General features: G+C 37.8%; 1 protein-coding gene across 1 annotated transcript in view; it reads left to right on the top strand.

Annotated features, from left to right (window-relative positions):
• Positions 1-14,346, top strand: part of Orc3 (origin recognition complex subunit 3) — a 381,867-nt gene that overhangs the window by 84,512 nt on the left and 283,009 nt on the right. The gene's annotated exons all lie outside the window — the stretch shown is intronic.

The raw sequence follows: 14,346 nt of genomic DNA, 5'->3' as shown, positions 1-14,346 counted from the left end.
CATCCTGCAAGAGCTTCCTGCTAGGGTTAAATTTTAAAGTAGTAGTAGTAGTAGCAGTGGCATGTGATGCAAGAAAGCAAGTGTATGAGCTTATGCAGCATCAGCCAAAAAAAAACAAAAAAAAACATACATATATAAACATATATAAAAAAAAAAAATCACACCATTCCCTCCAAATGCCTGTCCAGTTCCTCCTTAAATTTATTCAACCTATCAACTTCCACAACAACAGATGGAAGTTTGTTCCAGCAATTAACCACCCGCTGGCTAAAGGCAAATTTCCGCACATCTATTCTACATCTGTCTTTTCTTAATTTGAATTTATGCCCCCTTAGGTTTGTAATCTGAACAAGTGGAAGGATCCCATCAGAATTCAGCGTGCTCAACCCATTCAAGGCCTTATATACCTTCATCAATATCATTTGCAATTCTGCCCAGACATGATATGAGAGAATACATGACAGGTGCTTTGTCAGACAGTTTGGCCCTGGAGAGACTGTGTAAGGCACATGGGGTAGAATTTTGCTTAGCAGTGCTTGTTAAAGAAGACTGTTTTTACTTGAATAGAAGGGGTGTATGGATATTTGCTGATGCTGTCGGGGCAGTGTTAAGCAGATCAGAAAGCTGTTAGCCTGTTGGGCTGCACAGACTAATACTGTATAAAAGCAACTCAAGAAGAGGTGAAATTAATTCTCTGTGTTGCCTACTATGAAGCAGCCTGAAAAGCAAGGTATGGAGTGGATTTACAAGGTCATGCTGGGGTTCCTCCTGTGACAAGCAAATATGTGGGCTGTTTTAGGTAAACAGGTACATGTATGCTAATGCTAGAAGGTATAATATACAGATTTGATGAATTTGAAGAATTCTGTCATCAAACATAGACATTGTATGGATATTAAAGACAAAGTGCCACTCAGAAATGAAGGATGTGGAATTTTAATATGGTAAAATGTGGTTATGAAGTATTTTTTATAACAATGCTTACAATTTCCTTTCATGATTAACTGAACTTTCACTATGGACAAATGTAGTTTTAAAATTCAGTGGCTAAATAAAAGACACAGTAGAGAACATTTTATTTCATCATGGGCATAGAAGCAAAGTTGACAGTGAACTGTTTTGTGTTATGCACATAAGCCTGTTTATATTATTAAAAATTTTATTTAATGTAACGTAACATAATAATATATAATAACACAAAAACAGGAGCAGGGTCACATTAGTATTGGTAGTGACTAAATGACACAAGGAAGCAAGCTTATACAGCATCAGCCATAAAGGTAAAAAACTCTACCCACTTCATTTAACCAAACTCTAATAATTTGTTTAATATTTTAAGTTTATTCTAACTACCCTCATCCACAGTCAAAAGTCTCTAGCCAAAAGCAAATTTCAATACATCTATCGTGCACATTTCCACACATCTAACCTCCATTTTCCAATTTTAGTATATATCCCCTTGTGGTGTTGTCACAGAAAGAGTAAAATGCCATTAGCCAGGGCCGTGCCGTGCTATTTTAGTACCTGAAGCAAGAATGAAAAATTGTTCCCTTTCCTAAATTGATATTAAAAAATATATATTTTAATTTTAAAAAAAATTTAAAATGCATTTCTGGTACACATTTTAATAAAAATAAAAGGATGACAAAAATTGCTTTTCCTGCATTCGCCACCAATAAGTTTTTTTTGATGCCGTTTTTACTAGAAAACAAATTTAAATTTATTGTGTTTTAATTAATTTCAAATATACCCAAACACTTACTTTTCATAATTAAATTGCGCACCTTCCATAGAGGTAGCATATTTACACTCAACGGCTTCGACAATAACTCTGCTGGGACACAAGTAATTTAGGTTATAAAAATGACAACCAGTGGGTGACAACCATGGTGCTCCCCCCCAGATAGTGCTTGCACTCAGAGCTCTGTATCTGTACAGTTGCACGACAAAGATTTTCATCTTGCAAAAGCAAGATGATAAACAGATTGGAATAATCAAAACATAAAATCAAAAATGTTGGCAATTATCTAATCTTTCTTTTGGCACCCCTTTCAGCTTTTAACCTGCTGCAAGAACCTCTTTCGCTTCACCCTCGGCACGGCTCTGTGATTAGCATTTAATTTACTCAACCATTCAAATCTCTAAACACTTCAGTCAGGTCTCTTTGTAGTTTCTTAGTTCCCATACTTTATAATTTACAGAACTCAAATCCTTCTTGGTAAGAATACACTTTTGTACCTCTGACTACTCTTGCAGTTCTCTGCATCCATCCATTCTAACAGATCTACATCCTTCCTGAAATGAGGCCTCAGGACTCAAGATGTTGCCTAACTTACTGCCTTATACAAAGGATAATCACATCTTTATTTCTGCTTGCAAAATTTCCATATATTACTGATAGAACCCCATGACCTGTTCTTAGCAGCCTGTCTCCACTTCTCAAAGAACTTCATGTCAGACTGTATGATTACCCCTGGATCCTTTTAATTCTCTATTATCATGAGTTTGATACAACTCAAATGATAAGTTATTCTGTATTGCATCTAAAATGAAGTACTTTGCATTTATCAGTGCATTTGTTTAATTTAGCTGGGTTTTATTAGAGTAGCATACTCTAATTACAGTGACCACCCTGTCCACCTTTATATCTTCAGCAAGTCATTATCTATCTGAGTCATTCAACTTGTTATGCCTAAATCAGTATAATTAATAATTATTGAAAACAGTAATGGACCACAATCCACGAAGCGATGGCTATTAATCACACTCTCCTGCCATTCAATCACTCCTTTATCCATAGCAGTAACTCGAACCAATGACACACCATTGTTCAAATGTGTTCATATGGAACATATTTAAAGCTTCACTTATATAGGTATATAAGTGAAGCTTTAAATATATATATGTTTATATATGTTATCAAAATTATTTTTTGTATCCAGTTCTCTTTTGACTATCTCATAGTAGCAGATCAGATTAGTTAGACAAAATATGACTAATCTGATCCTCCAAAATCTGACTAATTTGATGCTTCAATTTCCACATAATTGCATTTTTGTCAATTTGAACTTGCATTGATTTGTTAACCACTGACCCCATTGTTTTTTCTGATAGAAAAAATAATGGAATCCAAGCTTACAGGTCAGCAGGTGCTTTAATAATTTTTAGCTTCAACAGTTTTTCCACAACTTCCTTTCCTCCCTGTAGAATTAAATATTTAGTTTGTCAGAAACCTGTAAGGGATCATTAATAGTTATGTAGTTTATATGAAACATTATGATTACCCCTTGTCTGCATGAGTGGGTGCATCCTATAGCATCCAGGAGTGATATTACCAACTGATGTAGCATATATAATGAAGGTATGGGTAGTGTCTTTCAGTTTGTCAGTATGAAGCCTGTGCAATGGGGAAAGAGAAGGACCTAGCTTGAGTTTGAATGGGGAATGATTGTGGTACTAGGAAGGCAGGGGCCAGCATCTCAGCAACTGCAGGCATTGTTGGCTGTTTAAAGGCCACTGTAGTGAAGGTGTGGCAGGGATAGTCCAAAGAGGGACACACAACCACTCAATGTGCTGGGAGACCATCACTGGGTGACATTCTAGATGAATGGTGGTTGTCACTTGCTGTCCGGGACAATAGACAGCTCATGGTCCCTAAATTAACAGCAATTTACAACAACCAGGGCATGTACACTATCCATTGGATGCTCTTGCAGATAGGCCTACAGAGTAATGTGCCCATGTTGACCAACCAACATTGACACCACAACCTGCATTGGGCACAGGAGCACCATTCCTGGATATTGGATAACTGGAATAGGTTTCCTGGTCTGATGAATCAAGATTCCAGCTCCATCATGCTGATGCTCAGGTGCGTATTTGATGGCAAGCTTGTGAATAGCTGCAACCAGACTGCATGGTTGGATGAAAATAGGCCGGTGGTGGTGATATCATGGTTTGGGAAATGTTTTCATGGACGTCACTGGTTTACCTCATCCCCATTGAACACACCCTCACCATCAGGCCCCACCTCAGTATTGTTTTGGACCAAGTTTTGCCCTAGAGGATGGCCATGTATCCAGATGGCACTGGACTCTTTCAACAAGACAGTGCTCCATGTTACAAGGACTGCATTTTGCAGGAATAGTTAGCATTAGCAGAGGCATATGATGCAAGAAAGCAAGCTTATTCAGCATCAGCCAAAAAAAACAAAAACAAAAAAAAAAAAAACCCACTCCCATTTCACCCCTCCGTTCGTTCGAAATACCTGTCCAGTTGAGCTTTAAATTTGTTTAGGCTATCAACTTCAACAACCAGTGATGGAAGTCGGTTCCACCAACCAACCACCCGCTGGCCAAAGGCAAATTTCCGCACATCTATCCGACATCCGTCCTTCCTCAATTTGAATTTATGCCCTCTGAGGTGATTATTCTGAGAAAGATGAAGAATCCCATTGGCATTGAGCATGCTCAAACCATTCAAAGCCTTATACACCTCTATCAGATCACCTCGCCGGTGCCTAGTCTCCAGACTCTGTAATTTGCAAAACTTAAGCCTTTCTTCGTAAGAGCAACCCTTTGTTCCATTTACTAATCTTGTTGCCCTTCTCTGTACCCGTTCCAGCAGCTCTACATCCTTCTTGAAATGAGGCCTCCAGACCTGTATACAGTACTCAAGATGTGGCCTTACCATTACCTTATACAAGGGAATAATCACCGTCACACGTATGTGGCCGACATGGCTTCTCAAGAAATAAAGTAACCTACTGGGCCATGTCAGCCACATATATGTGACATTAAAAAAAGATTTTTTTTTTTCTTTTATATTTTAAGCGAAAAAACGACAACACTGATATTACGATATTTATTTTAGAATTACTAATCAAATTATTTTCTAAATATTTTTTGGCCCCTGAGGAATTTTTTTCTTAAACTAGCTTGGCAGTCAATGTATTAAAGGTAGGTGGTTAGCTGTCGGATAAACTGTATGTGCTAAAATAACCACTGGTGATCCGGCAAACTCACTAATCCGGCACCCCACAGGTCCCAATGCTGCAGGATTAGTGATGGTCAACCTGTACCAGCTTAATTTACTTAAGGTGAAAAATGGAAGGAGTTATATGTTTGAAGACAATTCATCTTACTGTATCAATAAGAAAACTAAACTACTGCTGTTTGAGTATTAACTCATTTTAAATTGCCATTGATGGGAGAACAACAGAATGGTGGTTTATATGGTATGGAACAGTGATCTTGTCTAAGTTACATATCTTTGAAAAATCCACTGGTGGCCTTGCTTTTAACATGTTCTTGTTGTGTAGTTTAAATTTTGTAATTGCCAGAGTTTCATTTATTTGTTATTTTTATTTATTATTTTCTTTTGTTAGGATTATGCATTGCCTAACTTTGAGTTGTGCCCACTATTTTTTACATGAGTGGAACTTGGGTTTGTGCTCCTTTGTTATTTTTAAAACAGTGTTTACGATAATACATATGTGCGTTTGATATGTCTGAATGATCTTATGTTACAATTGTTGATCCAGTATATTTTGCTTGACATGATCCAGTATATTTTGCTTGACATGATCCAGTATATTTTGCTTGACATGATCCAGTATATTTTGCTAGACATGATCCAGTATATTTTGCTACTGTTATACTAGACAATCCAAACCACGCAACCAACATGCTTGATCTTTTTCTCATGAATGACCATTCTAAGTACATGGTCAAGGTGAGTGGTCCTATAGGTACCTCAGACAACTTGGTGATGGTTTCTTCTCCAGTGGAGCTGTTCTCTCGTGACCATTGTGTTGTTTGGCATTACAAGAATGAAAAAAAAAATGGAAAGATCTGCAACCTTTCTTCCCATTTTTTTCTGTGGTTTAAATCTTCCGATGTCAATGTTTGCTCAGATCTTGCTAGTCAAATTATTCTTGTAGGGATGAAATCCTACAATTCCACACTCCACTTGAAAATCTTGTCCTGTATTTAAGCCTTTGTTTTCCAATAAATGTGCTAAGGCTGTTCAAGATAAGAATGTTACATATCACAATTGGCTTGCATCCAAATCTACAGGTTCATTTTCTGCCTACACCAAAGCTCTCAATGATCGTAAAGCACTTATTAATCAGTCAAACGAGATTTTGAATAGGCTGAGTAGAAAACTTGCTTCTTGTCCAAATGGTAGTCAAACATTCTGGTCTCTTGCCAAAGCTATTGGCCACAACTTTTGCCCATCTCTGTTCCCACATCTGTCAAAACCAGATAGTTCTATTGCCACTTCAGCCAAAGATATAGCTGACCTGCTAGCATCCTACTTTTCTTCTAACTCCGTTTATTGATGATCTTTGAAAACCACCCCTACCATTCCTGGTACTTTCCTTTCGGTGCCTCCTGTGGTCTTCCTTCAAAATGATGTCAAAGAAGTTTGAACAGTCTTTATGCTAAGAAAGCTCCAGGTTCTGATGGTATTTCTTCACTTGACCTCAAAATCTGTGCTTCTGAGCTTACTCCTGTTCTGTGTTACCTTTTTTTTTCACTTTCTTATTTCAAAGGTGTTTTCCCTTTCTCTTGGAAATTAGCTCATATCCAGCCATTTCCTAAAAAGGGTGACATGCTTCCTGTGGTCTACCTTCAAAAGGATGTCAGAAGGTTTTGAACAATTTTAATACCAAAAAAAGCCCCAGATCCTGATGATATTTCTCCACTTGTTTTTAAAATGTGTGCTCCTGAGTTTATTTCTGTTCTGTGTCATCTTTTCTATCCCTCCCATGCAGTTATCATCCCATTGCAGTTACTTCTACTCTTTCTAAAGTAATGGAGAAATCAATTAACTACCAACTCTAAAACTACCTAGAAACATTCCATCCGATCAATGATTGCCAGTATGGATTCCCCAAGTGTCAATCCACTGGTAATATTCTGGCTTATGTTACCCATCTATGGATGAATTCAATGGAAAAGTTTGGTAAAACCCAAGCAGTTGCACTTGACACTTCAAAGGCTTTTGATCGTGTTTGGCATAAAGGTCTTCCAAATAGCTTCCATCTTATGGTTTGGCAACTAGTTTTTGTAATTGTGTATCCAGTTTTCTCTCTGATTGCTCACTGCTATTGATGGTGAATAGCTGTCTTCTAACTTCTCCACTAATGCTGGTGTTCCCCAAGGTTCTGTCCCACTCTTTTCCTCTTGTATATTAATGACACTCTTCCATTGACTGGAAATACTAACCATAGTTTTGCTGATGATAGTACATTGCATTCCACCTTACAGTTTGAGAAACCTTGCCCTGCTCAAGCAACTTCAACTTCTTGGATATCCACTACCAATTTCTTAAATACTGATCTCCAATGGGGCAAAGATAACTTAGTTGATTTCAATTCTTCTATAACTCAATCCTGCCTTATATCTTGCAAAAAAGGATACTTCTGCTCCTATGCTTTTCTTTGATGATACTGATTTTTAGGGAAGATCATATATCTCTATTGGGGATTACTCTGACTTCTAATCTCTCTTGGCATAAGTACATTACAAATATTTCTTCATCTACATCTAAAAAACTGGGTTCTTTCTTTCTTCCAAATAGCTATTCACTCTGTACTAATTGCAAATCGTCGTCCTACCATTGGAATGTTGTTCCCACATTTGGGATAGTGCTGCAAAAATGTCTTGCAGGCTTCTAGATTCCATTCAAAAGAGGGCAGTTAGGTTAATTAATGATTCATCTCTAACAAAGTCTCTCTCCACTTGCCTCACTGATGTACTGTTTCTGCTGCATGCCTTTTCTATAGATATTTCTATGGGCACTCTTTTCTGAATTGGCTTCTATAATTCCCACTCTCACTTTCAAACCAGTCTGAACATGTGCCACAACCAATCAACATCCTTTTACTGTCCAATTTCAAACTCACAGAACCAACTTTCCTTCTTCCTCATTTATTTGTCTGTTTTCTTGAACACCCTTCCATTCATACGTATTTCCTGAAAATTACAAGCTACAGAAGTTCATGTCTAATGTCAACAAGTATCTTCTTTCATCATCTCAACCTGCAACCCATGCACATTATTAAGTAGTATAGTTGTTAATACCTCTTGTGCTTGAGGTGCTCATAAAAAAAAAAAAAAATCAATAGAAGCTAATATGTTGTCAGAAATGAGCTGCACATTATTCAGTTTCTTAAACACATCTTCTGTATTATTAACAAGGGAAGTGTGGATGTGGAAAGTGCAAGTGGGAGAATGATTGTCACTAAGAATAAAGACAGGCTTCAGATAGCAGACGTACTATACAAACTGTGGGGGTGTAAGGGGTGGTCAGATTTATATATGTTACCAAATGAATATGGCCTAATCAAGTTTTTCATTCTAATTTATTGTAAGAGATCAAGGATAATTTTTTTCTTGTTTTCTCGGCTCTGTTAAAAAATTATCTATTTCATTTTTAACTGTTATTATGTTAAAAGTTTCATCTGTTTGATATGTGTATGTATCTTGTACTATTTGGTCTAGGCTATGCAGTACAACAAAAGTTTTATCCATTATAAATAAGCCTTAGTTAAAATGCAGTTAAAGCTAAATAATCACCTGGAAAAAATAATGCAGTTTTCAATAATTGAACACATTCTTTCTGAATTAAAATGCAAAGCTGGTCTAAACAAAAGTCAAACACAGCTATCAGACATGTAGGCAAATAAAATAAAATTGTTGTGCAAAAAAAATTGACAAAGGAAATGAAATGTATATGTTACATAAGACATCATGCAATAATAAATTGGACCAAACAGATGAACCCTTTAACATAATAAGAGTTAAAAATAAAATAACAAAATAAAATGATTACGTGTGAAGGAAGGTTGTTCCAGAAAGCAGACATTTAAGGCATAAATAAGAAAGAAGAACAGTTTCTGTGAGTTTGAAGTTGGACAATATATAGATGCTGATTAGCCGCAACGTCCGTTCAAATTAATTTAAAAGAGAATGGAAGAATTATAGATGCCACTTCAGAACAGTGCTCATGGAAGTATCTATAGAAAACACATGCAGCAGAAACAAAACGTCTTATGAGACAGAGAGTGGAGAGTGTAAGAAACAAATCATTAATTAAACTTACAGCCCTCTTTTGACTAGAGTTTAGAAGCTTGAAAAGGGTTTGGGGGGCACCACCCCAGATGTGGGAACAATATTCCATGGTAGAGCAGATATGAGATTTGTACATAGTGAGAACTTGTTTAGAAGAAAAGTAACACAGAGTGGAAGAGAAACTTAAACTTAGTTTTTTAGATGTAGAGGAAGCAACACTTATGATGTGCTTATACAGAGAGAGAGAGAGAGAGAGAGAGAGATTAGAAATCAGGGTAATCTCTAATAAAGATATGTAATCATGTCTAGAGATCTGAGTATCATCAAAGATAAGCATCAGAGCTGTAGAGTCCTCTTTTGTAAGATATGAGACAGGACTGAGTTTAAAAGGATTAAAATTAGCTACTGAGTTATGTTTGCCCCATTGGAGAATTACCTGCAATCATTATTTAAAGAATTGGTGGATATTTGAGAGGATAAAGATGTTTGTGCAGTGGTTTTTTAAACTTAAAGGTGGAATACAGTGTACTGTTATCAGCAGAAAAATGGATAGGATTTCCAGTTCAGTGAAAGAGTGGGAGAAAGAACTGAACCTTGGGGAACACCAGCATTAGTGGAGAAGTTAGAAGATAGGCAGCCATCTACCTTCACCTGCAGAGAGCGGTCAGAGGGAAAATCGGTTGCAAAACAAAAAGTCAGCAATCCATGAGATGGGATCCTGTTTAAAAGACCTTTATGCTAAATGTGATCAAATGTCTTAGAAATCAAGTGGAGCTTTGTGTTTCACCAGACCTTTCCATTGAGTTTGCCTGTATATGATAGATGACATAACCCAATGCCGCCTCCGTAGCCAGGTGGGAAGGAGCAGCAGTGCGTAGCACACTCTTCTTGATTAGACCGGGGTTCGAGCCCGTCACCACCAAATACGGAGGATGCGGAAAGGTCAGGGAATGACCACCGCATATTCCCGGAGCAATATGGCCTTAGTTGCTAATGCTCCTAAAAACCAAAATAACAAACAAACAAACATAACCCAATATATCTCAAGTGAATAAGAATGATGAAATGGATATTGGCAGTCAATCAGATGGAAGGTTTTGAGATAGGCCCTGGCTGTTCACAGATTTCTCCATTCTTTATGGAAATAGATGTGAGTGCATTTGGACAATTTATTGGGAGGTTGGGATTTCCACTGTTTTTAGAAACTGGCTGTATATGAGCAAATTTACAAGCAGGAGGATAAAACACCAGTGGAATATGAACATGTAAAAAGGTGATAATTGTGTGTCCTGAGTGTCTAGAACAGAAGCAAGCTCCGTGCACACACACACACACACACACACACACACACACACACACACACACACACACACACACACACTGATCAGAAAGAGAAAATTTTGAGCAGATTTTGAGAACAAGTGGAGAAATGCCTTCAGGACCTGGAGCTTTCTTGACATCACAATTTTTTGTGATGTCAAGATTTGTGATGACATCCTTTTAATGGAGGACCACAGGAGGTATTGAGTACAGTGCACTGGTAATGGTAGGAGATACTAGAGTTAGAAGAAAAATAGGATGCTTGTAAGTCTGCTTTATCTTTAGCAGAAGGCAATAGAACTACCAGGTTTTAACAGTTGGTAGTATAGATTCTGCAAAAGTTGCAGCGGATAGCTTTGGGAAGACAAGAATATTTGACTATCATTTGGACAAGAGGCAAGTTTCTACTCTTAGCCTATTCAAAATCTAGTTTGTGTTGATTGATAACTGATTTACAATTGTTGCAAGCTTTAGTGTAGGCAGGAAATGAACCTAGAAATTTGGGTACAAGCCAATTGTGATATCCAACATTCTTATCATGAACAGCCTCAGACCATTTATTGGAAAATTAATGGTTTAGATAAAGGAAGAGATTTTTAAGGTGGAGGTTGGAATAAAGGATTTCATACCTACAAGAATAATTTCACTGGTATAAGACAAACATTGATATTAGAAGATTTAAAACCGTAATGCAACTAAGGAAAAGAAGAATAGAAATCCCACAGGTCATCCCATTTTGTCTTCTTGTAATACCAGTCAATACAAATCTGAGAATGGCCACGAGAGAAAGGAGAAGAAATTGGAGAAGAGACCATCACCAAGTTGTGATCTGAGGTGCCTAGAGTACAACTCACCTTGTTGCTTGTGAGAAAGAGATCACGAGCGTTGTTGGGTGTGTTGTTAATATTGGCTGGTATTCTGGTAGGTAAATGAACAATCTGTGCAGATCATTAGGAATTTCAAAAGGCTTACATCTCAACTAGCTGGGTCTATGCGACTAGAAAATTGAAGCCAGCTGGAGTTGTCAACATTAAAATCGTCAAGGAAAATTACTACACTGTTAGGAAAATTGGACTGGAAAAAAATTGAGTTTTAGAGAAAGGAAGCCAAAGAGTGCTGCATGTGGAGTTGGGAGAATGATGGAGCAACAGATGAATTTGACAGGATGAGGTAGAAATATTTGAAGCCAGAGAAGGTGAAAAAAGAGATTTGAAATTAGTAAGTCTGACAGGGAATATCAGTGGGGACATATGCACAAGTAGAAGAGAAAAGAATCACAATGCATAATTAGGCAAAGTGGGATGAGTAGTGGTTGAAGCAGTAATTGGGATTCTGCCAGAAAAAGTTAGTGGGACTTAAAAAAATCGTAGGTGGAAACAGGCATACGTGAGTTTGGAACAAAGAACGCTTATATTTGTGAAATGATCGAGGAAGTTTTTGGAAGGTTTAGATCTTTTTGCAAATAAGTTTTTCTCTCAATTTGACTATTCATGATGCATTTATAATAGAAAGTAAAAGCAGAGGGAGGGGTTATGAAGTAATGAAATTTCTCAATACAGTATACACACAGCAAGAATAGCTCAACATAATGTGGGCTTGACACTGCTCCTCACATTCACACTTTTTTGTACTCCCTCCAGTCACTATCTGGCAGAGTAGAGGCAGCAAGATCATTAGCTGATTCAGATGCCCCCTAATAATTTAGGAACTTGAGATGAGTAGTGGTTGAAGCAGCCAGTAGTTGAGATTGGTAATGATCTAAAAAGTCATAAATAGTCATATTTATTCTTAAACAGATATGCCAGAAATAATCTTCCCTTATTGGTAGTTTAGGCCAGATGAACTCTCAAAGTATTGGGTTTTCTGAACAGCTGGAAGTTCCAAAGTCTAAAAGAAAACTGTTTAAAATTCTATGAAAATTGTTTTAAAAGCAAATCAGTTTTGGAAATATTTTTGCTATATCAGTTCATTACGATTGCCAAGCATAAAAATACATTTCTGACCTTTGGTTATATTAAATGTTTCTTAGAAATAATTGGAAAACCTGAGTTGTCAAATGAGTTTAGAAAAATGCTGAAATAATTTGTGTTAAGGATGTAATTTGGTTATTCATACTTGTGACTATACAGAATTTAGTTTGTGATCAGCATTAGTAGAGGCATATTATACAAGAAAGCAAGCTTACACAGCACAGCCAAAAAAAAATCCTTCCCATTTCACCCATCCATCCATTCACTTCAGAAGTTTGTCCAGTTCTTCCTTGAATTTATTTAAGCTATCAACTTCCACAACGACAAGTGGAAGTTTGTTCCAGCAATCAACTACCCGCTGGTTAAAGGCAAATTTCTGCACATCAGTTCTACAACTGTCTTTCCTCAGTTTGAGTTTATGCCCCCTCAGGTTCGTAATCTGAGCAAGAGTCCCATCAGCATTGAACCTGTTCAAACCATTCACAGCCTTATACACCTCAATCAGATCATCTCACAGGTGCCTAGTCTACAGACTCTGCAATTTGCCGAACTTAAGCCTTTCTTGTTAAGAGCACCCCTTTGTTCCCCTCACCAACCTTGTTCCCCTTCTGTGTACTTGTTCTAGCAACTCTACATCCTTCCTAAAATGAGACCTCTAGACCTGTAAGCAGTACTCAAAGTGTGGCCTGAGGATTGCCTTATGCAAAGGGATAATCACCTCCTTGTCTCTGCTAGCAAAATTCCTGTATATTATCAAGACCCCATGACCTGCTCTAGCAGCTTGCCAGCACAGCTTAGGAAACTTCATATCTGACTGCACTATTACACCCAGGTCTTTTTCACTCTGCTAACCTGAGTGCAGTAGCACACAGTTGGTATGTTTCCCCAGGGTTACTTCTACCCATATGCAGTACTTTGCATTTGTCAATGTTAAACTTCAGTTGCCTCTTCTCGGCAAATCTGCTCAACTTTTCTAGATCCTGTTGCACTTATCATTACCTCAATAGCTAGAGTGGTCAGGAGTGGGAGGGCAGTAGCACACGCTCTTTGAGTAGACCAGGGTTCAAGCCTCATCTGCTAAATATATTTGATCTGCCAACCTGCACTGGACCAGTGTGGCAGATTATGGTCTATTTCCCTCAACATGAATTGTTGAGGCGGCTTCCAACCTGCAGTGGATTGATAATGGCTGCTGCCTCCTTTTTGTTTTTTTACTGTCATTACTGCCATTAACAACTTTGTATCATCAGCAAACTTGGACATTAAACATGATATACCTTCATCAATATCATTGATAAATATACAAAACAATAATGGGCCCAACACTGAACCCTGAGGGACTCTACTAATAACATTAGTCCACGAAGAGCAGTGTCCTTTGTTCACCACCCTGTCTTTTCTCACTCAACAATCCCTTTATACATTTTAGCAACTTGCCCTTAATGCTATACTGCTCCGATTTGTATGGTAGTCTTCCACAATTATTACTGCAGTTTCTTCTAAATGATCCTGCGATGCTTCTTTAACCAGTAACTCCATTAATTTCCCCGAAACAGAAGTTAAACTAACAGGTCTGTAATTACTCATGTTACCCTTTGATCCCTTCCCTCTTTGTGAATTGGGGATACATTTGCACATCTCCAATCCTTGACAACCTCCTCTGAGCCCAAGGATGCTCTCATAATTATATTTAAGGGTTTGCTTACTTCCTTTGCTCCCTCCTTCAATATAACTGGATAGATCCCACCCACCCCAGGGAATGGTGCCTCTGTGGCCAGGTGGGCAGGAGCGGCAGTGCGTAGCACATGCTTCTTGATTAGAGCGGGGTTCGAGCCCGTGACCACCAAATACGGAGGATGCGGAAAGGTCAAGGAATGACCACTGCATATCCTCGGAGCAATATGGCCTTAGTTGCTAATGCTCCTAAAAACCAAATAACAACAAGAACCCACCCCAGGTGCCTTTCTTATGTTTAG

The sequence above is a fragment of the Mastigoproctus giganteus genome, chromosome 1, assembly GCF_048544385.1.
Source record: "Mastigoproctus giganteus isolate SK-2022 chromosome 1, ASM4854438v1, whole genome shotgun sequence".
Taxonomy (NCBI): Eukaryota; Metazoa; Arthropoda; class Arachnida; order Uropygi; family Thelyphonidae; genus Mastigoproctus; species Mastigoproctus giganteus.
This window is presented reverse-complemented; position numbering and strand designations above follow the sequence as displayed.